At 40.0% G+C, this 13940-nt stretch overlaps 1 protein-coding gene across 7 annotated transcripts in view; it reads left to right on the plus strand.

Moving 5' to 3' along the window:
* sorbs2a (sorbin and SH3 domain containing 2a) overlaps positions 1-13940 on the plus strand; it is a 126004-nt gene that overhangs the window by 71114 nt on the left and 40950 nt on the right. For 3 of the 7 annotated variants that reach the window (XM_020614345.1, XM_020614347.1, XM_020614348.1), the window contains exon 1: positions 9210-9637. The exons of the other annotated variants lie outside the window; for them this stretch is intronic. The gene's annotated coding sequence lies outside the window, so the exon portion shown is untranslated. Of the gene's footprint in view, positions 1-9209; positions 9638-13940 lie in introns of those variants that run through there. 7 annotated transcript variants of the gene reach the window in all.

Here is a 13940-nt window from a genome sequence, read left to right on the forward strand (position 1 = left end):
GCTGAAATTATTTATCTCACTGAACTCCATGAGGAATGTTAAGTCAGTCTATGCTTCTAGGATATTTTACATTAATTATTCAGACTGTATCAGATATTGTACATGGGATAATTCTTTCTGTCTGTACAGTAGCAGTGGTATTTGTGACTGATTCTGGAGAGAGGAGGTTTATGTTCCCTGCACACACAATAACTCTAACATGTGCTTTTCTAACCAAAAGTAAGAGCAACCTATGTTTATTGTTTTAACTTTCTTGGTGACGGTAGCATCTCAGGTGTGTTCCTCACTTTTCCAACTCCACTGCACATTCTCTTCACTAAGAGACTGCATTATGTGGAGATTTATGGAAAGAGGACCATGACCCTGCTGTGGCCTTTCATCACAGCATGTTTTCTCTTGCTAGTAACTGGATTCAGATTGTGGTTAAGGACTACTGTCTTGCACGTCTTTGTTGGCGATGCAACAATGTACAAAGCAGGAAATGTTACATTGCCTCAAGAAGTGAAAATCTGCATCAAACACTGTGCTCAGCCCCTACAGTCATACTGGCAGAGACACACATACACCTGTCTGTCCCTTCTTTTCCCCCTTTATCCTCTCCTCAGATTAATAGATCAGGTCCTTCCTGGGACAGACTTCAGGCCACCTGATTGGTTTAGCCCAGTGTTAAGCCAAGGCAGCTTACAGGGCTTTATGCCAGTGGCTGGATTGCTGAAGACCTGTAAAAAGTGGAGCGAGCTAGGCATGGTGGTGGTCAAGTTAATAATGTGATAGCGCAAAGGACAGATCCGATTTGGATTTTTTCTACTGGGAAAACACAGCTATAAAACAGAGCAAAGGGCGCATGGAGCTGTAAGGGCCATGATGAGAATCAGCGCAAATGATGCAGCAGGGAATTGTTGCAGATGGCTAAATCATGAGCTGTATTGTCAGGAGGGGAAATAACGCTGATGGGGATCAGGTGTAGATCAGACACATGAGAAACATCTTGGCACAGAAATGAGGGATTGGACTGAGTGACGGTCATTGCTATACATGCTTCACTGTAGCTAGAGACTGGCAGTGTGCGTTGTGTGTATGTGAGATTGAATGAACTCATGCAAAGGGGATAAGTGGTGGGGCAGTGCCTCCATCAGTGGGAATGTTCTTCATCTTACCAGCTCAGGTAAATCTCCTCTCCCTTCATTTGGACACTGAATCTGTGGAGTTTTGGAATACCTCGAATCAGAAGGTGAGTTTGCCCTCTTGGCTTTTCACTGCTCTACAGCACAGGGTGGATGTTAACCTATCTTATGTAATCATTTGCATCTATCCACACTGCAGCTTCATTATTATGGTGTTCAAATATACCAGCAGCTGTCTACAGACAAATGTGTGTCATATTGTGTGTCTATTAATTTATTTCTTTATTTACTGTATACATGCCATTAAGTGGATAATTCATCATCAGTGTCTGAAAAGGGAATTTTCTCTATAGCTGCAGCTTAAAAAGGCAAGTATGAAATTCTTAAAAGCAGAAGAGGTCCTTGTTATCTTGACTTTGCCCTGATATTTGGCAATAAAGGGGGTGGGATAAATCCCCTGTTTTGTCTTCACATTAGACTAGTGGAAAAAACTGGGTAGTAGTGAGATGAAGGGAATGTATATAAAGGACAAATAGAGATGTGTAAAAGGAGGGGTGACAGCAGCAGTGGTAATATTGTAGCATTCTGCCCTCTGCAAAAAAAAAAACACCCCCACTGCAGTAAATCTCCCCCTCCCCACTTAGCTGACCAATGATGTTTGGAGGTCAGACTCACAGCTCTGCTACTTGTGTCAGCTACTCATACACAGCTTATTCATGAGCACAGTGGTTATTACAAAAGAAGGGGAAAGGAAAACGATAAGAGGCAGTGTATGTGCATGCAGGGGAGAATACAGAACACAATATGGATGTATTTGGTTAGTTTTCCTTCTAAGATGAAAACACTGAATGCATGGCTGACTCCACTGTGTGTCACGCTACACAGAGGAAAGCACAGACTGACATATTAAATAAACTGTGCAGTCACTGTCACCTGACAGATGTAGTATCCTAGGTCTAAAAAGCTCACTGTATTACTGTAATTCAACCTAGAAGAAGCTATGTTTCTGAAAATTATAGAAATAATTTGCCTCTCACCAGTGAACACATATACTAGATGCAACTACTACGCAATTATCAATATATTCATTTTTTTTTTAGCATTAGCTGATGGTATGTGCTTCTCATCACTGCCTAGTGCTCACTAAGTGCTGATTCAGCTCTCTTTTCACTATAAGTGGTGCCCATGGCTGACAGGATATCAATACTGAACTGGAGTCAGCAGCATGGATCTACAGTACTACAGTACTATTAACTCTCTGCAGTGATGCTCAGTAAATGGGAAGTCCGGCTGGAAATGTGGCCTGCAATAAAAATAGGGATATGACTTTTTATTACTGGTTAATTAAACACATTGGCTTAGCCTAGGGAGAGACCTTGAAGTTGCCTTTGTGATCAAGCAATATTCAGTATTGGTATATGGCTTAAAAAAACTAAGATGTTTTGAATAACATTTAAGAGAAAGAAGCAAGCAAAACACATCAGAACCAGCAAATTACAGTATGCATAATCAGCTAAACCATTTTACAGTGATATATGTCATGAAATTGAATTGTTCCAGTATTACTTTAATTATTTGCACAAACCATGCTTTTGAACATTGCATAGTGTAAATGGAGGTGCAATGTGTGTCTGTTGGAAAATCTTCCAAGGAAAATTGCATAGTGTAAATGGAGGCGCAATGTGTGTCTGTTGGAAAATCTTCCATGAGTAGGGTTCAAATGTTCTTTATCATGTTAACAAAAATAGAATTTTCTAATATTGTCTTGTGTGATGAAATCTAGAGTAATTTGTGCCATAAATAGATGTCCAGGGCACTGTCACCCAGTTTTGTGAGAACATGTTGTACTGAGGCCACTGGGCTTTGACCATGTGCTAAAGGCTGTGAGACAAGTGGCCTTTTCAGAGGGAGATGATACCTTTTTAGCACCTGACTGAGTGCACAGAAGACAGGGAGAACTTTGTGCCAGAACCTTAAGCTTTGGCTATAATAATTTGGCAGTGCCAACAACCCAGGCTAGGTTGATAGGGACTTCATGCCTACTTGATTTCAAAATGGATGGAGGGATTCCCAAAGATATGATTGCTTCTTTAAGGGCATCAGAATTTTTTTTTTTGCTGAATTGTTCAAAATCAAATCACAGAAATCATATTAGCTGTCTCTTATCATTTCACTCAAAAGTGTCAGTACTGTCTGGGAGATGTCAGTATTATTTTAAGTACAGCTGGATGCAGACCTTTCTTTTCTCACTGTGTTGATGGAACATCACCACTTCAATCAAACAAGCAAGGACACAAACCACAAAGCATTAAAATGTACATGTGATCAAAACAAACTCTCCTTTAACAGAGTGACTGTTTTGTAAAGACTTATTTAACTGTGGAGTATAACTAGGTGTATAATAACAAATAAACAGTAGTTACAGTTTTATTGTGTTCACTCCCCTATAACGAGTTCATCACCCTTTGGCTAAAACAAATCTTTCCGGAGGTCACGTGATACAAACTGGTTTAGGCCTTTTTTGATGTAATAGCCAAGCAACACTCTTACCAAAGAAGGAAGAGGGACCTTCAGAGATCACATTCCTTACCCTAAAAAATGCTGAGCCTGAACAAATAGCTTTGGCCTCAACCCAGCAGAGCAATTTGCTGCTGTACATTACCATTATTCCCATTTCTTGTTAAATGTTTGTGGTAAAATTATTCTTAATGTGACAGAGGATACAGGCACTTAAAATGAAAAGTATTTTGATAGCTTGATGACTGTGATAGCTGTAGTTTATTATCAGATTTTTCTCTGCTGCTCATCCTGTTAAGAGGAGGGGAGAAGTAAACACTGCAGTGTATTTTTTTTTTATCCAATTGCTCCTCTCACCCTTTAAATTATTCATTGTCTATATTTTCTCTGGATAGAAACATCTTAAGGAATCCTGCAGGTGGTTTATACAGTACATGAATTTCAATTTCTAAACTCATTTGAAATTGTGCACCGCTGTCTGCAGAATTGCACACCAGTAATACTGTATGTTCAGTCAATCTGCTCCTGTTGGCTGTTAATGAATGTTGTACTTGCTCTCTCTCTGCCAATGCAGGTTTGACAAGATGAGCTGAGCCATTATTTAATTATGAGCCTGAGAAGAAGCTAAAAATCTATGAAAAGCTTTACCAATAAATCAAGGCTGGAATTTTGCTGCAGATTTTCTATTAACAGGCTCGTTAACAAGTAGATGAAGGAAGGCGCTGGCAATGCCATTGATTACATCAAATCTGTACAAGCAGGCAGCTGCTGATAGCTCCCAATAGTCTGTCTGCATGTGGCTGTGGCTTTGTGCATAAAAGAGTGCAAAGACAACAAAATATGTGCTGCTAGAAATAACAAACCTGTTATTCAAATGAATTCAAATTTAATTTTGAATTATTGTTTTCATCAAATAAAATTCACATACTGGAAATAAAATTTCAGCTCTCTCTGTAGACATCTACTGTATACGTGCACAATAATGTACTTTTTTAAAGCAACAATGCTACATGTATACTGTATGTTAAACATGAAAATGCAAGTGACAGTATAGATAAAATGCTTTTTCTCTATATCACATGATGAACTCTATAAGGCAAAATGCATGCTTGGAATAACTGGAATATTGTATTGATTGCAATATAAGGTGTTAGAAATGGTCACAGCAGTTGGTTGCCTAGTTAGATGGATGTTAGATGTTGTGGGGGAGATGGTCCCTGTGTTGCTCTTTGCTGGAAAGCTGTAGAATAATATGAACAATGCAAATCACTGGAATAGCTGGGAGTGCTAACATCTGAACATGTCAGGTGTGACATCTAGCAAAGAGTCTGTCTGAAACTGTCTGGACTCTCTTACTATCTTCATTCCCTCCGAGCCGATATCTTCTTAAACCTGTGTACTCAACCAAAGTCAAAAGTCTGATTTATCCCAAAATCATGACACAATGTGGATTCAAATAATATAAACTTACACTTGTTTGCAGTAGTCTAGTAATAAAACCATCTTTTGAGAAGCTTTTAATGTCACAGTTCTGATTTTATTTCAAATGACTTAACAAGTTGACTGGAGTCACATTCTCTTGGAGATGCTCCTCTCACTCAGTCACATCAAACTTTTTGCCTTTGTATAAACGTTCGCCTCATTTTCTCACAGCCCATTGTTTTCTTTTTCTCTGTGATTCTTCTTTCACCAGCTTGACTCCTCGTGTTTTACTCTATGTTGATTTAGTGAAGTCTTCCCCCCTGGTCTTCTGGGGGGCATCGTGTCAGGATTCAGTTATGCTACATCTCATCAGCCACAACACCACTTATCAGTCCACTTAGCAGTCAAACAGGAGAGGCTTGGCTTACCCACAGTGAAGGGCACCGAGGTCAATGAAGTGCAGAGTAATATTAGAAAGGCGTTCCAGAGAGTGTCTATCAGTAATTGTGCTTGGGAGACACGTGGTAAACATGAAGAGGTATGTTGCATAACTCTGCCTTCCCTTCATGCCCTGATAAGGAAATTGAGAGAGGTGGATGAGGGTGTCAGTTATAAATGACCGGGCCTGTGTGGCTCATGCCCAGTATCATACTGTATTTCTATATACATTTTTTTTTAGGTGAATTGCATTGCTAAATGAGGCTGTGTGGGCCCAGTATTTCTGTCAGCCATAATATACAATGTCATGCAGTTAAGATTCCCATGATGTAATCATGTGGGCACATGATGTCAATTTGTCCTTTGACTCTATCATGCTTCTCTATTCCTCAATGCCCTTCACTGTACCATTAGTTATTCTGTTATCCTTCATCTTCATTTTTTAGCTGTTTTTCTTTGTTTTGTTGTGTCAGTCTATTCCCAGAATGTGTCATAACTCTGAAGAGATGTGACATTAGAATCTTCACTGGGCAATGTTTTCTCTTTTTGATTGATATAGCACAATAGGAAGACAAAGGCCAGGATGGGTGTTGGATTAGATGTGATGTATTTTGTATTTCACTAGTTGAATGATGGTTGGTTGACAGAAGTCAGGGTTTTGTCTTCTGCAATCCCTCAGGTTGGGATTCACACTGTTAAAATTGCAGCAGTCAATGATACTTAATAGCAATTAATGAAATGAAACACATTCTAATAATGAAATTAATATTGTTAGCATAAAAATGCCCTTGAAGCTTACAGTAACAAAGAGAAGGTAAAAGACTGACATACACCAGAGAGATGACGCAGAACTCTACATCAGCAGCCGTGTTCTCTCACAGGCTTTTCACCTGGTCAGCTCTTAGACATCAAAGCAAGTGGAATGTAAGTGGAAGTGGCATAATGACATTCCCAGACAATGGCCCCATGCACTTATGTGCCATCCACTTACTTAGTCCCACTATGCTAGTTTAACATTAGCCAGATGAGCAAATCTCAGTATCAGCTGTTCCAAATGTGGATCTCTTTGGAAAGCAGCAGCGGAAAGATGTGAGAGAGTGCTACTGCTTAGATAAAAGAGTTATTTTCTCACAAGATCCATGTGCCAGTCTGCTCTCCTTTACTGTGGACTATTTTAAGAGAGTCTGTGAGAGCGTGGTGGTAATATATAGTATGTCAGAGCTTGGACATTAGATAATTGCGGACGTGATGTGCATGAAGATAGGCAGCTGTGGTCATAAAAGCATGACATGTGGTTGATGATTTTATACCCTCTAAGATAGGGTTGATGTTGCCATCCTAAAAGGGGAATACTATTAAGGGATGTATTAATATCCATTTATATGAAGGTCTGGTGTGTATCCAGTGGATACCTGTGTTTACTGTTGGTTTCTTGACCACGCTAAACCACACAACATTTCGTATCCAAGGTCAGCACTCACATTTACACTTGAATGAGCATTACACCGTGGTGGCCACCTCTATGATGCCATTCTAGGCTTTCAGAGGGGGATGGTAAAAATTCCTGAAACTATATGTAGTTACACAGTCCAAGGGACAGTGCTAGCCCTTTTTATATTATACTGTAATGTCCTCAGCTTTGCCCTTGGTATGTCTGAGTTTATATCATCAATCAGGTGTTTCATCAGCTTCCTGGGTCCTGTCAGAATGGATTCATAGGAGTATGTCTGTGGATATCATACCACCTACAGTATAAAAAGGCACCTGCAGCCTTTGACAAGAGTAAGAGTCAATACCTATACTGTACAAAAGAGCTGGTAATAAAAGACCCAACACATGAATGCATACATGTACAAAGTCACAGATGTGGTCTGGTTGACACCTCACAAAGGTCAGCTATCAGTAACAGTCTAAATTTGTACACCTTTTACATAAACAGAAGAAAGGGCTCATCATGCAGTCATAACACTGCAGTCATAAAATGTTTCTATATTTGTTGCTAGTGTAATGCAACATAATGTATTTACAGTATATCTAAGCTGACATGTTACATAGAGGTGGCAATATAAGTGTCATTTTCATCAAGTTAAAACATTCTGGCTTTATGTCTGATTCCGTATCAACTCACCAGACCATGTTTAATGGCCCTCTAAAGGTTTTAAGGATTCATGAGCAATAAGGAGCTTGCTTTCTCTTTTTCACTCCAAGTTTCCAGATCTGTCTGTGATGTTGCACTGATACTTAACATTTGTAATTAGTTAAAAGCAGAATATGATCATAATAACTCAGAGAGAGAAAGAGAAAGACAGTATACAAGACATAAGCAAAACAATGTGATAAATGTGTAAATGCTGTGTTTTCTATGACCACAGAATACCCAACACTGACTATAAGGGACTGCCATCCTCTCTGTAAATAATTTAACAGTTTGATGTGTGAGAGAGAATGAGGGAGTCAGACACAGAGGGGGAGAATTCCACAGTTAAATCATCAAACATAAAGACATGGTTCAGTTACTTTACTTATTGAAGACAGACTTAAAACAAATGCAGTTTTGTTACAGGACATGTACATACACAAAACCATAATTCCATTTCTGGTGTTTATCCAAGAAGGGCAGTGGACCTCACAGCCAAAATGTCAGTGTTTATTTAAAATGTTTTGCTTCAAAACTAACACCACGTCAGTGCTGATCTAAATCCACACCTATCAGAGTTTAACACTTTCAGATCATTATAGAATTATGCTGTCCCAAAATGTCATGTTAGCTGTTTGTCAGCAACTAAAAACACTTAGAGTGCATTTACTATGGAGCTGAATCACAGTGATTGATTGATAGAAGCTAATTACAGAAAGTCATTATCCAAACACAAAAAATGTAGTTGTAGACTACTGGGATTTGTAAAATCATACCCTATAAAACTCTGCTTAGGCTTAGTTTGGCCTATATTAATGCAGGTTGAGTTTTCTTTTTTCCAGTTCTTTGCTAGAATTTGTAACCCTGTCCCCGAAATAACACCACCCAGTGTTTCTCCAAAGCTTTAACTTGTGTGTCATTTATCAATAGCTCAACATTTTTCTTGTAACAGTTTGAGGATTTAGATTTGTTATTGCTCACCTACTTTATATTTCACTTGTATTTTGTGGTATTCATGTGGACGGCAAAGTAAGAATTTCATTGTACAGGGAAACACATTCCCTAACTGTGCATATGACAAATAAACACGTTGACCTTGACCTTTGACAACATATCCTGCAGGGAGAGAAAGGTGTATTACCAACTGGTCATAATAGGCAACCCCCCAGATACCCTAGACCCTGAGGGGCTGCAAATGAAATAATGTAGCTGCTATGTATAATGGGAGTCAAGAGGGTCCTAACAATTTGTTTTTGTGCAGGGCCCCCCTAAAAGATTGATCTGGCATGCCAAACATTGTAACATTATGATTCACCAACATCAATGTGTTGTTGGGTTTGGTTTTCTCATGGGATTTGTTTAAAATTAGAGAAATATACAGCATCATACAGACTTCATAAACTGAGCTGAGGCCAATGTTTTGGATGTCTTGCTGCAGATAGACGTGACACTTTCCCGTTAGCAGTGAGCTGTAAAGGCCGTACTGATTGAATTGCGGGCGTTGCCATGGCTACACCGAGACCCAATGAGAAGCTCGCGGTAGACTGTTGCTGAATGAAAATAACAGAGGCCATTTTGCGCACGAAGCCACGGCACCATTCAATAATAGTACTAGCGGAAAGAGGAGGCAGGTTCAGTCCATTTCTGGATAGACGCGAGTGCTTGTTTGGGCTAGCGCGGCGGTGTCCAACCGCGGCGCGACTAGCGCTTCGTCAATAAAAAAAGGCATGCGGTAATTGTGCTGCCGCGTCGCCTCTTCTCTGAGGGTTTGTGTCATGAGCTTCACCGCATTGCTACCCGAGCCCTAGCAGTGACCCCCGAGAGAGGGAGAACAGGTGTACGGTTTCATCACAGGGACGGCGCACAAGCTTCCGAGTGGCTGTGTGAAAACAGCACTTCTACGCTTTTTTTGTGTGTGTGTGTGTCATTCAATAGAAGAACCTGATTACCAAGCGACATGTCTGCGGAATTAGTCCTGTGAAGCGGCAGTCGGCTTAAGGTAGGTAACATAACACATTATCAGCAGTGTTGTTCAGGGCGGATCTACCACAAAGCTCGATTTCGTGTTGTTCCAGGAGGTAAAAAAGCTATTTTGAGTTTGTTGTTTTTTTTAATAAGCAACAGTGACCCTATAGTTGTATTTGGCGAGACCAGGGCACATGAATGAGCTCATCCGGGATGCGGTGAGGTCGTCTCTGTTTCCACTAAAGTGCATTCCGGTGCATTGGTGTTTCCAGTGCATTAAGGGAAGATGTGTCCAGGGTGATGGGATGTCACATATCGAAACCACACGCTTTTAAGCTGTGGAAAAAAATAAATAAATATTGCTTAATGTCGTTAGTCAAGACTGTCAGCATAAGAGAAGTGTGTGCAATAACAGTTTGACAATAATCTAGATAAATTTAGATATCCATGATTAACCTACATCCCAGACGCTTAGAATGATTTCTTCTGTTAGCTTGCACATAAAGTGCAGTGTTTGTATGTGTAGCAATGCAAAAAAACTAAATACCCTGATTTTAATTTGGTCTGTATGACTTGCTTTGAGTCCTGTGGAGCTACTTTATTTTATGATACTAATACTCAGAACCCCACAATACATTAGCTCCACCTTATGAGTATGGTGTTTTATGAAGCCTAATGTCTCATTAGGGGACGGTAAAGTTAGTATAGAGGTTTTTCTTCATTCCTGTGTTGCATTCCCCTGCTATCAGGTTTAAACTAGCCAATTTCTAATTTATACAGCTACAGTGAAAATCCACGGGCTTCTGGGAGTGGAGTGCTACTGCAGTAATGCATTTTAGGTAACATTTAAAAATGGTTTGTTGCTTTGTTGCCTATGTCTTCTCCAGCTGCATATCACAATTCTGACAATAAACCTGCTAACTACTATTGAAGGATGATGTTTGGGGGGTGCAGCAACAATGGATGGCATCTTTAAGTCCTATATTTGCTGGGTGAACAGGGAGAGCGGGGAGGGGTCCGGGACTCACAAAGGGTAACAGTATCACTAAGGGAAACTCATACCACTCTGTGTGGTCTACCTGGTCTGTGAGTGTGTTTTAACAATTTGTGCTTGTGTGTGTGCTGTGGGCTTTATTGGACTTTGATCTAGATTGTGTATTTTTATGACTGCATACTTGTGTGCTTTTGCAGAGGAAGCAACACAGCGGGATGCAATATGAGCAACAGTTGGCTGGTATCTGTCTCATGAGGGGCTTCTGCATGAACAAGTAGCCTCTCATAGAGGCTTAAATATACACACTTAATGGGTGCTCATAACATTTAGACTTGATTGATGGCCAGTGAGCCAGAAAGTGTATCACTATTAGAGTTAATTTAGTTGCACCTGTCAGTTTAAGTTTAGGGTTACGAGAGAGAGACTGTATGTGTGCATGTGTGTGAGGGAAAGACGGTGAGAGGAGGAAAGAGAATCAAGGCAGGCCATCAGGGAATAGGAGAATGTGATATATTTTCTCCTGAAAGTACAGAATGTAACCAGGAGATACTCTCATAGTTCATGTTCTCCCTCTGTGTCGCTCTCTTTATGTCTCTCTCTCACACTCACATTCCATTTAGTTTTCCGTTGTCCTGTTTATTTTCTTGTTTTGTTGCCCTCTCTTTTGTCGCTGTCCCTCTGCTGCCTTTCTGCTGCTTTATCATCCCCCCCTTCACAGGCTGATGTCATGGCTCAAGTCCTGTATGTGAAAAGCTTGCCTAATTCTTAGCCTCACTGATAATAGGGGCCGCCTGCAGGACATGTTTGCTCCCTGAACCTTCTCAATGACCAAGTCCTTTAGAGCTTACTGAGCTGTTAGGTGATTGTGGCTTTTTAGCTAAACTATTGAGCCAGTTCTCTTTTCTGAAGATAATTTGTTTTTGATAGTGGAAATTGATGGTAATGGTCTTGGTGATGATTCAATCTTACTGAGCCAGAGAGGATGTTACAATAATGCTCTTTGTGTCTGTCAATGAATGTTAATGTGGAAAAACTCACCATTTGGTTATAAAAAGTGGCTAACAACATCAAGTCGTATTGTGTATTTAAGTTAGCATTTACATGTGCTTTAAAGTAGAAAAGAACTTGAATTTTTACACAGTTAAAACCTAAAGTGAATTATATTTAGCCTACTGAAATCTTCAAATATACATGTACTGTATGTACCAACAACCATGCAGTTAGTAGAGATGTTAGTGAAAAGGTGTCCATCTGTGCAATGCGTTTCTCCATCAGTGGTTGATTGAATTGTTTGTGTACACTCCTCTGTGGGGATTAAGACACTTTTGTTTGACATCAGAGGCCTTAAACCTTTTGGGATTATAGTCGGTTTTAGTTGTACTGCAAGTCGCTTGTGTATTAGTCAGTTACATGTAAACATAAGACACGGTGGATCCGAGCTCATACTCCTCTGCACCGTGTCGTTCCAAAGCAACAAAACATTTGTGTTGTGTCTGTTCAACACTATACATGTGGATTCATTTTTCTTTTTTGACCTTCTGAGGTTTAACTGCTTTACAGCAAGTGACAGACTAAGGTGTACATGCAAAGCTCTTCTGCTTTTTATATCCTGTCACTTACCTAAATGAGAATGGCAGGGCCTTCCAGACACTGATAATGAATTAGGTGTTGAAACTGTACGAGCGAGACCACGTCGCCGCCGCCACTGTAGTCCAGAGTGGCTCATAGGTCAAACTATCAATGTGTTTGAGTGTGTGTGTGTGTGTGTGTGTCACTTGCTATAAAAATAGTTTGCCCTGATCCTTTATTGAGATCATTCCTGCTGCTTCATGTCGGTGTCATGCTAGTGAATTTTTTTTTTTTAATTCTTTCATGTTTAAAAGTTCATATAAATCTATGCTCATATTACTTGTTGAAGTGACTCAGATACATTTTTTGGGAGGGGGAGCTGTGTAAACAAACCAAATTACATTTTTTTTTCAAGTCAGATCTAGGCCACTTCTGTTTGTCTGTCCTAGATCTGATTTAGCCTAGATTTGATATTTGACCATGTGACCACTGTCAGATAGTCTCACTCTGCACATGCACATATTGCCTGTCGTCATCATTCAGTGTCAGCTTCTCACGGACCGGTAAAAGTAAACATAAAGGAGAGTAACTACAGTGACGGGGGTCAGTGAAGAGATGAGGTTTTACTTTTGATGAACATTATTCTCAACCAGTAGTTTTTGAGGAAACTGTGCTATGTGACTGTTGCACAAATGACATTATTGTTGTTATTCTTGTAGGCATGTGACTCACTTTTCAGTTAACTTTGTACATGTGTGGCAGTTTAGTTCACATTGTAGCTGGACACACCTTAGTTTTGATGCGTTAGGGATGAGCTTTGCAACAACATCAGAAACTCTGGGTGATGCTGAGTTCAGATGTCGATGGAGCTCTTGTCACTCATGCTTTGCAAAGTGTGGAGCCATCGATACCTGTGTAGATGAGGTTTTTACATGATCATTTGTCCAGTGGTGCACAGTGGACACAGTTAGTGTTGACATCTCCACAAAGTCCTTCTCTGTTTAATGTTGGCAACAGGCTGACACTTGGCTGAACTTGTTCTTGAGTTTAGCGTTTTACTGTACTTTTGTGGCTTTATACAGTTTAAAATAATTGCTGCTGACCCAGTTAAACCTACTGATTTTGATCCACTTGCTATGTTAGTGTTTTGCGTGCTGTCTAAAAAGGTAGTGAGCTAAGCTGATGTCACCTTATTGTTTCATTGGAAAAAGTTGAAATTAGGATGGGCAAAACATAAGAGGCACAGATGTTTTGGCTATCTGTTGTTGGGGAAAGAATAATTCACCACTCAGGAACCTTATCAGCTCCATTTGCCACTAATGGAACTGCAGTACCAAACATGAGTTAATGAGTTAATAATGAGTTTCCTTTTGTGGTGATTGCTGAACTTCTCCTGAACCGTAATACACAGTAATTTGCAAGTTACTGCCTGTTTTGTTTATTGTGGAGTGCAGGTGTGATGGTGGAAGTGGTCCAAATAGCATACTGCACAGTAGCTGCGTGGCTGGTTTTAGGTATCGAGGGTCTAAATATGAGATGCTAATAGTGGTAGTTACATCATCATTCTGGGAATAGCAGGGAGTCTGGGGTCTGGAGGTGCTTCTGGCTGACCTCAGCCTGTGTGTGTATGTGTGTGATCATTTCCAAATATACATTCCCCTATGGATTACACAGCAGTAAGATTATAAATGACACAGGTGATGGGCATATAATTAGTCTGAATATATTTACCGCCTGGTATGACACTAACTGAACACGGCTTATTTGTGATAAA

This window comes from Monopterus albus, unplaced genomic scaffold (genome assembly GCF_001952655.1).
Source record: "Monopterus albus unplaced genomic scaffold, M_albus_1.0 scaffold144.1, whole genome shotgun sequence".
NCBI classification, from domain to species: Eukaryota; Metazoa; Chordata; class Actinopteri; order Synbranchiformes; family Synbranchidae; genus Monopterus; species Monopterus albus.